This window comes from Lepidochelys olivacea (assembly GCF_965140295.1).
Source record: "Lepidochelys olivacea isolate rLepOli2 genome assembly, chromosome: 3".
Taxonomy (NCBI): domain Eukaryota; kingdom Metazoa; phylum Chordata; order Testudines; family Cheloniidae; genus Lepidochelys; species Lepidochelys olivacea.
The window spans coordinates 128,777,982-128,792,125 of record NC_140413.1 but is presented as its reverse complement, the minus strand read 5'-3'; positions in this window follow the sequence as shown (position 1 = coordinate 128,792,125).

The following is a 14,144-nucleotide window of genomic DNA, read 5'->3' as shown; positions in this document are numbered from 1 at the left end:
TGGAGCCCAGCTATGTCCAGCTGGTTTCCTCATTTCTGAACGTTGTGTGCACAGCAGACACAACAAACACCTGTATCCAACATGGCATTGGCACCCAAGTCTTACAACAGACACATCTCTTGGTCCTGCATCGATCAGCCACTGAGTGCACGGGGCTGTCTTTACCTCCTGTGTCTACAACCTTCCCCTCTCTAATGTCTGATTGGCTCTGCTCTCAGATGGTGAATATGTGTGGTCCCTGCAAGATGGTTTGTCCTTATTGGAAACTGTACAGCTTCCAGAACAGTTATTGAGCATGTCTAATAACTGCAACACCCTATTTCTAGATGTTTCTGGGTTCTTCTAGCTGAGATGCCCGGCCCTGGATTCAAACAAAAATCCATGTCTCGTCCCCACTGCTTCTCTCCCTGCCTTTGGACTTAAAAAGCAAATGTTGCTGCATAAAGATGAGGATTATACAACCTTAAGTTCGTGAGTAGTGCCAGTCACTTCGGTGGGACTACTCACATGCTTAAAGTTACAGAGAATGAATGTTTGCAGGTTTGTGACCTTATTGTGTCTCAGTAGCTCCAAATCAGATTTGCAATGTTTTTAAGTAAAAAGATGGGGTGAAGAGTGTTCAACGGATGACAAGCTCAGCCTGTGTTCTGAACGCCAAACAATGTTCTTTATGGTTTGTGACATCACCTGCCTAACGATTCTGCAGGCCAAATGCTGCTTTCATTTCAACATGTGCAACTTAATTGGCCAAGAATTTATGTCCTGTGTTCCACCGGCATAATTCTGCTATTCCACAGGGTTGCACGGGTGTGATTTAGCACATAATTTGAGAATGGTGGGGTTGCACAGATAGCCCTTCTAATGAAACTTAGTTATCAATTCTGTTAATGATCCATGAGCCAGGAAAGGATCCAGTTCACGCTCTCTTCGGTGTTATTTCCAGGTAGGGTGACCAGACAGCAAATGTGAAAAATCAGGACAGGGGCTGGGGAGCAATAGGAGCCTATATAAGAAAAAGACCCAAAAATCAGGACTGTCCCTATAAAATTGGGACATCTGGTCACCCTATTTCCAGGGGACTTACAGTAGTAAAATGTGACACTTTGTACAAAAAGGAGGGGTGACACTGCACTGTGTTGCCAACTCTTGCGATTTTATTGTGAGTCTCACAATATTTTCTCAAAAGCCCCAGCTCCCTCAGTTAAGTGATTATGTGAAAATTTCATCTTGCGTTTTTAAAAAATAAACATGTTTCTAACCCTCATGGTTGCAGACAAAAGCTGGAAAATGTGCCCCAAGTGAGTCTTAAACACTCAGAAACCAGAAGGCAAACAAAAAAGCCACAAACTTACTGTTTTGTTTTTTTTTTAAATCTCATGATTTTAAGGCCTGACTCATGATTTTGGAAGGCCTGGGATTGACAATACTTTTGCATACCCAAAAGGAGAAGATCTGTTGAGCATGAAGATTCCATTTTCACATTGGCACTTTTCATGGCAGATGTACTCTATAAGGAGAATCCTTTATTTTCAGACTGAATACTGACTATTGTCACTGCTTCATCCAAAATGGAGACAGTAGTTCCACAAAGTGGTATCTGGGAAACAAAAGAAGATGGTCTGGTGGTTAAAGTACAGATCTACTGGTCAGGGGGAGGGACGGTCAATCTGGCTGTGCCACAAACTTTCTTTGTTGTGTTGGGCAAGTTATTTAACTTTTTTGTGCTCTATCTGTAAACTGGGGATAGTAATACTTAACTTCACAACAGCCACGAGCGTAACTGCACTGATATTTGGAAAGTTCTGAGATCTTCAGAGAGTGCCTTTGGAGTGTAAAGTAGTATAAAGCTAAATAAACATAAAAAGAAAAGGAGTACTTGTGGCACCTTAGAGACTAACCAATTTATTTGAGCATAAGCACACACACATAGTCACACACAAAGAATCAAATAATTCAGCAGAGTTCCTTTTGTCAGACTTTGTCTCAGAGATAATTAGGATCGCGTCCTAAGGACTATGTACCTGTGGCAAGGATTGTTCATCTGAGCCATGGAGAGGCAAATCTCATGTGGAATATGTGGGGAGTGAAAAACTTCTCTGATGCCCCTTTCTGTACCTGGCCATAGGACAAGCAGGAGGTTCCAGTTAGTGGGAGCCATCAGGAGTAACACTCTGATTTTGAAAGGAATATATTCAGTCTTATTAAAGTCCCAGTTTCGTGTACTTTGATTTTTAAAATAATGAAGGTCTGAGGGTGAGCAAAGAGGCAGAAAAATAAAGCATTACATTTTCTATCATCTAATGTTACACAGCAAAAGCTAATTGGCTGTGGTCAAGAATGTTTTCTTTCTTCCAGCCTGTAATACACAAATGCAAAATTAGGTGCATTTTAGCTAGGATTTTCCACTCATTCATCCAGGACTGGCTGTTGTTGGCAACATGATAACTGACAAGATGGTTCTTGGATCTGTTCTTGTATGGAAAATCCTGTTTTCCTGAGTTTCTTTTGTTTTCCAGAAGACAATGAAACAATGCCTTCAAGAGCCACTCGAGCAATCAGTTCGCAAATTACCAAACACGGTGACTATGTTCTACTTTCCGCTGACAGCTGATTCTTGAAGCAAAAAATTAAAGTTTTAATAAAGAAACATTAGACACTAAACACACGCAAAGTAGTGTAGATCTCTAATTACTATGTTTGACAAAAAATGTAATGAAAAATATACCCCTTAATTCTTTCCAGTAAAGACATCAAGTCTGATGGCTTATTACCACGATCTCTTTGAGGAAGCCTTTCCCATGGTCATGCGATTGATTCCATTGCTGTGGAATCACACTTATCGTCTGACTTTTGTATTTTGGATTTCTAACATTTCATCTAGATTATTCTTTCGCTAAATAAAGAAAGAAGCATTTATTCACTTTGAGAGGTACCATCTGGTTTGAGTTTAACTGGCGGTGGGGGTTGGGAGTGGGGGAGGGAAGTAGTTTTCAATCTGACAGTACAAAAGGAGCCCAGAGCAATAGGTTTGCGAAAGCATGTTTATCCAAACTATCCCCAGCATTCTGTTTCAGTATAATCCAAAACACTTGTTCCAGGGCTCACACCTGCGTAAGGAACATGGCCGGGGCCAGGGCCAGACTCCCCTTTTTTCCAACTCTGCAAATTAATAGATGATGTTTGCCCTCTGGTGGCTGTTTGGGGCTACAGCAGTGAACAATTTATTGTGAACCCAAGGATACCTATAAGGATTATGATGAAGTACTGTATGAGCCTTAACAAACATTGAACTTTGTTGTACCACTGAGTCAAGAGGAAGGTCAAATCTACTGATTAGTCAGAGGTTAAAGAGATATTGTATGAAGTATTTTAAAAACTATGCTGAAAATAAGTTACCTTGCTCTTTCTGGCACACGGGATGGGGGACAGAGAGAAGCAGCTCTGCACTACTGCTTCCTCCTACTCACGCATGTGTGGGTTGTACACAGACTGCTAGTGAGGAGAGGGGACGTCATGATCCATCTCATATTTGTGTCCGAGTGTGAGTTGGAGGGGAAATCATACTCTAACTCATTTGTGTGATGGTTGCGGGGACAAGGATCGTACACCATGTCCTTGTGGGGGCAAGGGCCGAGGCCTCTGTACTCCCATTCTCTTTTGCCAAGGGTGAGTTGTGGTGAATCTCTTTGCTATGATCTGAGTGATAAAACACTCAGCCACACCTAGAGACTAAGCCCAACCTCATCAAAGTCCATGGGGCCTTTGTCATGTACTTCAGGAGGAATAAGATAGGACAGCTAAGCCCGAGCTCTGGGACCGTCCCACCTCACAGGGTCCTAGAGTCCAGGCTCCAGCCTGAGCCCAAAAGTCTACAATGAAACAGCCCCGCAGGCTGAGCCCCACAAGGCCAAATTGCTTTCCCAGGAGTTTCCCTGGGGAGAGGGGAGAGACACGTTATATTGTGTCAGCATGGGCCAGCCACAGGTGTCTAGCTGCTGTGTAAACATACCCTCAGGCCTCTGTATCTGGGGAAGGGAGCAGGTTTTGCTCCTTAGAATGTATGGTACACAAGCTGCACTTAGTTCCTTCTGTGGTACAGAGATTTGGGGGTGTTCTGCTAAACCCATTTTAGAGATCATAAAGATTCATTTCCTCCGAAGGAGGATACAACAGACTAACTGTGGTGCCTTAAATTGCACATGCATTTGTAATTATTTTAAAGGATTTCAAAGAGAGTTTTCCAGAAGATGGTGATGGGCAGTGTAACATCTTGTACAAGCAGCCACAGCAAAGGAGTTATTATTGAAGTAATATTCTCCAACCCATTTCTTGCCTGGATTTACTCTGACAGCATATTCACTCTGTGTGTGTGTGTACATACAGGCACACTGGTTGGAATTAAATATATGGACATACATACATACTGTGGCCCAAGTTTTGAAAAGTAACTAGTGGCTTTAGGTTGCCTCAATTTTTTGGGTGCCCAGTTTGAAACTCCTTACAGGGTCCTGGTTTTTAGAAAGCACTGAGCATCTGTCCTCTGAAAAGTAGGCTCCTTTATGGTGTCTTGGGTTGGGCACTGAAAATCACTAGCCAATTCTGACAATCTTGGCCTGTGTAATAGGGTCCATGACCCACCCCTCTTCTTGGGGCCTGCTTGCTGCCCCCAATAAGGCTCAGAAAGGCTTCAGGGTTGTGCAACACCTGTGTCTTTATTTACCTGCAGTTATCCCACCACCAGTATTTATCTATTTACAAGCTTTACAGGATTATTCAACCACTTTTACCTCCACCTCAGAGTCAGCCTTCAGCTAGGAGACCTCTAGTTCCCTGACTTACTTCTGGCTCCTCCCAGCCTTTATAGCCCTTGGCTTGTCAGGCCAGCAGGTGTTGCCAATCCTCAGGCCAGCATCAGGCCTTTTCCATCAGCCCCAATCTGTTTCCCCTGATTGGAGCTGACTGGGCAGGGGCTAATTAGGTGCTTTTGCACCAGCACCCTGCTACAGCCTGTATCTACATCTATACATAGGAATTAGAGCTGGTCAGGAATTTTATGACGACGTGTTTTGGCAGAAAATGCAGTTTCTGGAAAATTTTAGTCTTGCTGAAATTTTTTGATTTTTCTAATGGAAAATCAAAATGAAATATATTTAGTTTGGGGTCTGGTTGCCTAAGTAAAAACATCTCATTTCCAGGCAAGTTTGACATTAAGCAATATTTGCCTGAGATAGTGCAGTGTCTCATGGAAGCTGCAGTTCAGGTGCCTCGTGTCCCCATTCTCCTCTATGGGCTAGGCTCCCCCTCTGGACTTTGTCTCCCGTGATACACCGCAGTCTCCCCTGTAACTTCGACAGTGAATCATGGGACTTGAGTGAACATTGTGCATCATGCAGATGTAGTCTGGCTTGGGAGCCTGGTTGATAGAGGAAAATGGGGGTCTAAGCCACCTAAACCTCAACTCCTACGAGACACCACAGCAACTCAGAAGGACACGGACAATAATGCTGAACCAGGCCAAAATGAAAAGTTTCAATTTGGGAATGTCAAAACATTTTGTTTCAGTTGTAAATGTAGAAATGAAACGCTTCACCATTTCTGAATTTAAATATTTCAGAACTTACCGTTCTGTGAAAAATTTCACTGTCTTGACTTTTTGGCTCAATATTTTGAGTGAAAATAAATGTAGAAATATCAGAATTTCTCAGGAGGAAAATTCTGCTTTTTCAACTAGAAACATCTATATATTATAGATAGATAGACACAGACAAGAAGGCTGCATGCTGATTACCTGCCCCGAACACTATTTTTGAGAACAAGTAACCAAAAAAATAGGAATGGGAGAACTTATTTTTCTAAATTTGGAATACACACTGACATCATGGTTTCAAAATTGGGTGAAGCAAGAGAAGAAATTTGAGTCTGATGGGGTGGGAAGGAAACACCCAACCTTTTGGGCTAATACAAAGGAGTAGATTTAAAAGGGTCATTCACAAAAGCTCAGGAAGCACAATGATACCAGCAGCTATATCAGATACATGTGTCTTGGTTTTGCCCAGAATGGGTCAGATGTGCCGTGAGAAAACACCCCACTGGTCTCCACCCTTGGTGCTTTATTTTGATTTTGTATCCTCAAGATCTTCTCAGGGAAGGGGTGTCCTATATTTTGGCAATAGTATGGTTATGCTAAGAGTACAATAGATAGACCGAGAGTTTCAAAGCCAACTAGGAGAATTAACCACTAATTAATTAATTTCCCATTAATTTCAGTGCAGTTGCCCTGGCTTTGAAAATCTCAGCCACAGCTTCCAGAGTAGACCAGTTAGTTTGCAGCAATGATACAAACATTTGCTACTCTGCATAGAGATTATGACCATGAATAATTCAAGCCTCAGGGCTCCTCTGTCTTGTACCAGGCCTAGGGTTGCAAACCCTCCAGGATTGTTCTGGAGACTCCAGGAATTAAAGAATCTTTCATTAAAGATTATGTCATGTCATAAAACCTTCAGGAATATGTCCAAACAAAACTGACTTCCAACATACCCCCTGTGATTGAGGAAAGAAGAACCAATTAGTAACATTTTTAATACACTTATCAAATCAAGGATTTAAAAGGACACATACAAATAATGAATGCAAGCAGAAAAACAGAAACAGAAAAGCTGCTTGGCTAACAGTTATCCTGGAGGGAATCAACATGTTCCACCAGAAGATAGCCAGACTCAAGTCACTGTTAGATTAGTTTTTGCCATTAATATTATTTGGTGGACTTTCTGTCGCTTTTGTACATCTGGATCGTCTGGATACTCTAAGTCTAATTCTGCACTAGCTTACAACAAATTCAACCCCCATGAATTTCAAGGGATTTCTCAGAGAAGAATTGGCTCTCCGATTAAATTGATTTTGACAGAGTGGTTAAATAACTGATGGTGTTTCTGGCTGATACCTCCTCAGAATAGTGTAGATGATAATGAACTCTAGAGCTCCTTTCTAAGGCAATGCCATACAATTGGCATCTGCATACATAAAAGATCTATTAAGCATGATGAGGTATCAGATTTAAGGCACACATCTGACATAAATTGCTGGTATTAAGGACTAGAACATAATTATTTACAATTGGATACTGTCACGGTTCCTCCCCCACTCTGAACTCTAGGGTACAGATGTGGGGACCTGCATGAAAAACCTCCTAAGCTTATCTTTACCAGCTTAGGTCAAAACTTCCCCAAGGTACAAAATATTACACCTTGGACTGGCCGCTACCACCACCAAACTAATACTGGTTACTGGGGAAGAGCTGTTTGGATGCGTCCTTCCCCCCAAAATACTTCCCAAAACCTTGCACCCCACTTCCTGGACAAGGTTTGGTAAAAAGCCTCACCAATTTGCCTAGGTGACTACAGACCCAGACCCTTGGATCTTAAGAACAATGAACAATCCTCCCAACACTTGCACCCCCCCTTTCCTGGGAAATGTTGGATAAAAAGCCTCACCAATTTGCATAGGTGACCACAGACCCAAACCCTTGGATCTGAGAACAATGAAAAAGCATTCAGTGTTTTACAAGAAGACTTTTAATAAAAAATAGAAGTAAATAGAAATAAAGAAATCCCCCCTGTAAAATCAGGATGGTAGATATCTTACAGGGTAATTAGATTCAAAAACATAGAGAACCCCTCTAGGCAAAACCTTAAGTTACAAAAAAGATACACAGACAGAAATAGTCATTCTATTCAGCACAGTTCTTTTCTCAGCCATTTAAAGAAATCATAATCTAACACATACCTAGCTAGATTACTTACTAAAAGTTCTAAGACTCCATTCCTGTTCTGTCCCCGGCCAAGACGACTACAGACAGACACAGACCCTTTGTTTCTCTCCCTCCTCCCAGCTTTTGAAAGTATCTTGCCTCCTCATTGGTCATTTTGGTCAGGTGCCAGCGAGGTTACCTTTAGCTTCTTAACCCTTTACAGGTGAGAGGAGCTTTCCCCTGGCCAGGAGGGATTTCAAAGGGGTTTACCCTTCCCTTTATATTTATGACACGCCCCCCAAATCTCAGCTAGGGTGAAACACTGGCTGGGATTTCTTCCTGGAGCTCTAGGAAAACAGAGTTAATAAGACACATGCATCTCTAAATATACTACCAAGTACATAAAGACTAACAATATTTTCCACATCTCAAGGACGATTTTAACCAGTTGATTCTGGGAAACTTTCACGGGAGAGTGCATCAGCCACTTTGTTAGAAGCTCCTGAGATGTGTTGGATGTCGAAATCAAAATCTTGGAGAGCTAAACTCCACCGAAGAAGTTTTTTGTTAGTTTCTTTGACGGTGTGAAGCCACTTTAGTGCAGCATGGTCGGTTTGCAGGTGGAAACGCCATCCCCAAACATATGGGCGTAGCTTTTCCAGAGCGTAGACAATGGCATAACATTCTTTTTCAGTGACTGACCAGTTGCTTTCCCTCTCAGACAGTTTTTTGCTGAGAAACACTACAGGGTGGAATTCTTGATCAGGTCCTTTCTGCATTAAAACTGCTCCCACACCATGCTCGGATGCATCTGTGGTTACTAGGAACGGTTTGTCAAAGTCTGGGGCCCTTAGTACAGGGTCAGACATGAGTGTCGCTTTAAGCTTGTTAAAGGCCTTCTGACACTTTCCGGTCCACTGAACAGCATTTGGCTGTTTCTTTTTGGTTAGGTCTGTCAGTGGGGCAGCGATTTGGCTGTAGTGCGGTACAAATCGTCTGTAATAACCGGCCAAGCCTAAGAAGGATTGAACCTGTTTCTTTGACTTTGGGACAGGCCACTTTTGGATAGCATCCACTTTGGCCTGTAGGGGGCTGATAGTTCCTTGACCCACCTGGTGTCCAAGGTAAGTCACTCTGTTTAGGCCTATTTGACACTTCTTAGCCTTAACAGTTAGTCCTGCCTCCCTTATGCGCTCAAGGACTTTTTGTAGATGTTCCAGGTGGTCTGCCCAGGAATCCGAAAATATGGCCACATCGTCAAGGTAGGCGACTGCATATTCTCCTAATCCCGCTAGGAGACCATCTACAAGTCTTTGGAAAGTGGTGGGTGCATTTCGCAGCCCGAAAGGGAGTACATTAAATTCATACAGCCCGAGATGTGTGATGAAGGCTGACCTTTCCTTGGCAGATTCATCTAGCGGTACCTGCCAGTACCCCTTGGTTAAGTCCAAGGTAGAGATGAACTGGGCCCGTCCCAGTTTCTCTAATAGTTCATCAGTGCGTGGCATTGGATAGTTGTCTGGGCGAGTTACAGCATTTAGCTTACGGTAGTCCACGCAAAAACATATTTCCCCATCTGGTTTGGGAACTAGAACCACTGGAGATGCCCATGCACTTTCAGAGGGGCGGATTACACCCATCTGTAACATATCCTGGATCTCCCATTCTATAGCAGTTTTAGCTTGAGGAGACACCCGGTAAGGGTGGACCCTAATTGGGTGAGCATTACCTGTGTCAATGGAGTGGTATGCCCGTTCAGTCAGTCCTGGGGTGGCTGAGAACGTTGGCGCGTAGCTAGTGCACAGCTCCTGGATCTGCTGTCGCTGCATACGCCCAAGGGTCATGGAGAGGTTCACCTCTTCCACACCACCAGCACATTTCCCTTCGTAATAGACACCTTCAGGCCACTCAGCGTCGTCTCCTCCCTGGGCTGTAAACTGACAAACCTTTAATTCTCTGGAATAAAAGGGCTTTAGAGAATTAATATGATACACCTTAGGCTTTCGGTTGGAGGTGGGGAATGCTATGAGATAATTAACAGCTCCCAGGCGCTCCTGGACCACGAATGGCCCTTCCCACGATGCTTCCATTTTATGGGCCTGGAGCGCCTTTAAGACCATGACCTGGTCTCCTACTTTGAAGGAACGCTCTCTGGCATGTTTATCATACCAGGCTTTTTGCTCTTTTTGAGCATCCTGTAAGTTTTCTCTAGCAAGGGCTAAAGAGGTTCGGAGGGTGTTTTGTAGGTTGGTTACAAAGTCCAGAATGTTAGTTCCTGGAGAAGGTGTAAATCCCTCCCATTGCTGCTTCACCAACTGCAATGGCCCCTTAACCTCATGGCCATATACAAGTTCAAATGGGGAAAACCCTAAACTGGGATGTGGTACAGCTCTGTAGGCAACGAGCAACTGCTGCAATACTAGGTCCCAATCATTGGAGTGCTCATTTACGAATTTACGTATCATGGCCCCCAAAGTTCCATTAAACTTCTCCACCATGCCATTTGTTTGATGATGGTAAGGAGTGGCAACCAAGTGATTTACCCCATGAGCTTCCCAAAGGTTTTCATAGTTCCTGCCAGGAAATTAGTCCCTGCATCTGTGAGGATGTCGGAGGGCCAACCTACCCTGGCAAAAATGTCTGCTAGTGCCTGGCACACACTTTTAGCCCTGGTGTTGCTTAGAGCTACTGCTTCCGGCCATCGGGTGGCAAAATCCATGAAAGTCAGTATGTACTGCTTTCCTCTGGGTGTCTTTTTCGGAAAAGGACCCAGAATATCCACAGCTACTTGCTGAAATGGAACTTCAATGATGGGGAGTGGCTGGAGAGGGGCTTTGACCTGGTCTTGGGGTTTTCCCACTCTTTGGCACACCTCACAAGACTGGACATAGGTAGAAACATCCTTGCCCATTCCCTCCCAGTGGAATGACCCCCCCAAACAGTCTTTGGTCCTGTTCACCCCAGCATGGCCACTAGGGTGATCGTGGGCTAAGCTCAAGAGCTTGGCCCGGTATTTAGTTGGAACTACCAACTGTCTCTGAGGATGCCAGTCTTCCTGGTGTTCACCAGAAAGAGTTTCCTTGTATAAAAGTACTCTTTCTACAACAAACCTGGATTGATTAGAAGAGCTGAGAGGCGGTGGGTTGCTTCGTGCCGCCGTCCAAGCTCTCTGGAGGCTTTCATCTGCTTCCTGTTCAGTCTGGAACTGTTCCCTTGATGCTGGAGACATCAGTTCCTCATTGGATTGTGGACCTAGGCTTGGTCCCTCTGGAAGCGATATAGAGGATGGAGCTGCTTCTGTTGACTGTGAACCGCTCTCCGCTGGTGCACTATGTTGGGATTCAGGCTCCGGCTGAGCCTCTTGGGTAGGGTTATCGGCTGCTGCCAGTTCAGGTTCAGTGGGGCCCTCTGGTGTTGAGGTTGCAAGTACTGGATTCAGTGCTGACACGGGGTCTGGTGTTGGTTGTTCGGCTGGTTCCGGTTCTGGGACTGGTTCCGTCTGGGTCTCTGGGACTGGATCCACTACTGCTGTTGCAGACATTGGCCTGGGGTCCGGGTCCATCACCTCTGACCGGGTTCTGATAGAAGTTTCCGGAACAGAGCTAGGCCTCACGGCTTGTTTAGCCTGGCTGCGGGTGACCGTTCCCACCCTCTTGGCCTGCTTCACATGATTGGCCAAGTCTTCCCCCAACAGCATGGGGATGGGATAATCATCATAGACTGCAAAAGTCCACATTCCTGACCAGCCCTTGTACTGGACAGGAAACTTGGCTGTAGGCAAATTGAAAGAGTTGGACTTGAAGGGTTGAATCGTCACTTGGATCTCTGGGTTGATTAAATTGGGGTCCACTAAGGAAGCATGGATAGCTGACACTTGTGCTCCGGTGTCCCTCCACGCGGTGACCTTCTTCCCGCCCACACTCACAGTTTCCCTCCGCTCCAAGGGTATCTGGGAGGTATCTGGGCCTGTGGACCTCTGGTGTGATTCCGGTGCAATGAACTGTAATCTGTTGGGGTTCTTGGGGCAGTTGGCCTTTACATGCCCCAGCTCGTTACATTTAAAACATCGTCCAGCTGACGGGTCACCGGGGCGAGGTGGGTTTCTGGAGAACGGGGTGGTGGGACGATAAGGGGTCTGGAGGGTTCTTTGGGAGGTAGGTGGGGCTTTGGGCGGCCCCCGGTAATAGGGTGTGGTCTGGGGTGGTCCCTTCTGGTCTCCGCTCCAACTGCGACCAGTTTTCTTCTTCTCTGCCACCTCCACCCATCTGGCTCCAATCTCTCCTGCCTCGATTACAGTTTTGGGTTTCCCATCTAGGATGTATCTTTCTATTTCCTCAGGAACACCCTCTAAGAATTGTTCCATTTGCATTAGGAAGGGCAAATTTACTGGAGATTCAACACTTGCTCCTGATATCCAGGCATCCCAATGTTTCACAATGTGGTAGGCATGTCGGGTAAATGACATGTCTGGTTTCCACCTTAGGGCTCGGAACCTCCGACGAGACTGCTCGGGTGTTATCCCCATTCTGACTCTCGCCTTGGATTTAAACAGTTCATACTTGTTCATATGTTCTTTAGGCATTTCAGCTGCCACCTCAGCTAAGGGTCCACTGAGCTGCGGCCTCAGCTCTACCATTTATTGGTCAGTAGAGATGTTGTACCCAAGGCAGGCCCTTTCGAAGTTTTCTAAGAAGGCCTCAGTATCATCACCTGCCTTGTAGGTGGGGAACTTTCTGGGATGGGAAGTGGTACCTGGAGAAGGATTGCTAGGGTTTGTTGGTATATTCTGCTGGGCCTTTATCCTCTCCATCTCCTCCACATGCTTCCTTGCCTCCATTTCCCTCTTGTGGGCAGCCTCCTGTACCTCCTTCTCCAGCCGCATGAGTTCTATCTGTCTTTCATGTTCCCTTTGTTTTTCCTCAGCCTGAAATTTGGCTAATTCCAGCTGTAGTCGAGCCGAGGATTTGGCCATTCTAACCTCTCTGTTTTTAACTAACTTTACACCCGAGGTTTAGAAATAAACAAACAAAACTTGGCTGTAAAATTTTGCTGTGCTGGAATAGAATACCTATTCTCTGATAGTGATTGTCAGCCTACAGAAAAAGACAATTCCCTTGTCTCTGCTCTGGGCCCAAATTAAAGCAAAAAACCTCCAACTACTTGGAAACCTGCTTACCCAGCCCAAAGAAAAAAAAAATTTTCTTTTCAAACCTGTGCTCCTTGTAAAACAAAAAAAAATCAAAATCCTAAAAAAAAACCCTGCCACTTTTGTCTCCAGGCAAATGGGTAGAGCACACACCCCCTATTTACTTTTAGGAAGAAAAGAAAAAAAAAACCTCTGGGTTGGAAGACTGTGAATTTCCCTGCAGGAGTTAAGTACCCTGCCTCCAGGCAAAGAAAACCTGCAATTCACAAGATAATCCCCTTTTGTCTCTGCTTGGCCACAAAGCAGAGAAAAAACAATCTGCTTTCAGTTTCAACTGCTTCCTTTCCAAAGGAAAAAAAAATTCTTTTTTAAAATCTGTATTTCTAGTTCAAAAAATCTCAACTGGATCTCAAAATGATTTCAGGTTAATCCCAGCACTGTGCCACCATGTCACGGTTCCTCCCCCACTCTGAACTCTAGGGTACAGATGTGGGGACCTGCATGAAAAACCTCCTAAGCTTATCTTTACCAGCTTAGGTCAAAACTTCCCCAAGGTACAAAATATTACACCTTGGACTGGCCGCTACCACCACCAAACTAATACTGGTTACTGGGGAAGAGCTGTTTGGACGCGTCCTTCCCCCCAAAATACTTCCCAAAACCTTGCACCCCACTTCCTGGACAAGGTTTGGTAAAAAGCCTCACCAATTTGCCTAGGTGACTACAGACCCAGACCCTTGGATCTTAAGAACAATGAACAATCCTCCCAACACTTGCACCCCCCTTTCCTGGGAAATGTTGGATAAAAAGCCTCACCAATTTGCATAGGTGACCACAGACCCAAACCCTTGGATCTGAGAACAATGAAAAAGCATTCAGTGTTTTACAAGAAGACTTTTAATAAAAAATAGAAGTAAATAGAAATAAAGAAATCCCCCCTGTAAAATCAGGATGGTAGATATCTTACAGGGTAATTAGATTCAAAAACATAGAGAACCCCTCTAGGCAAAACCTTAAGTTACAAAAAAGATACACAGACAGAAATAGTTATTCTATTCAGCACAATTCTTTTCTCAGCCATTTAAAGAAATCATAATCTAACACATACCTAGCTAGATTACTTACTAAAAGTTCTAAGACTCCATTCCTGTTCTGTCCCCGGCCAAGACGACTACAGACAGACACAGACCCTTTGTTTCTCTCCCTCCTCCCAGCTTTTGAAAGTATCTTGCCTCCTCATTGGTCATT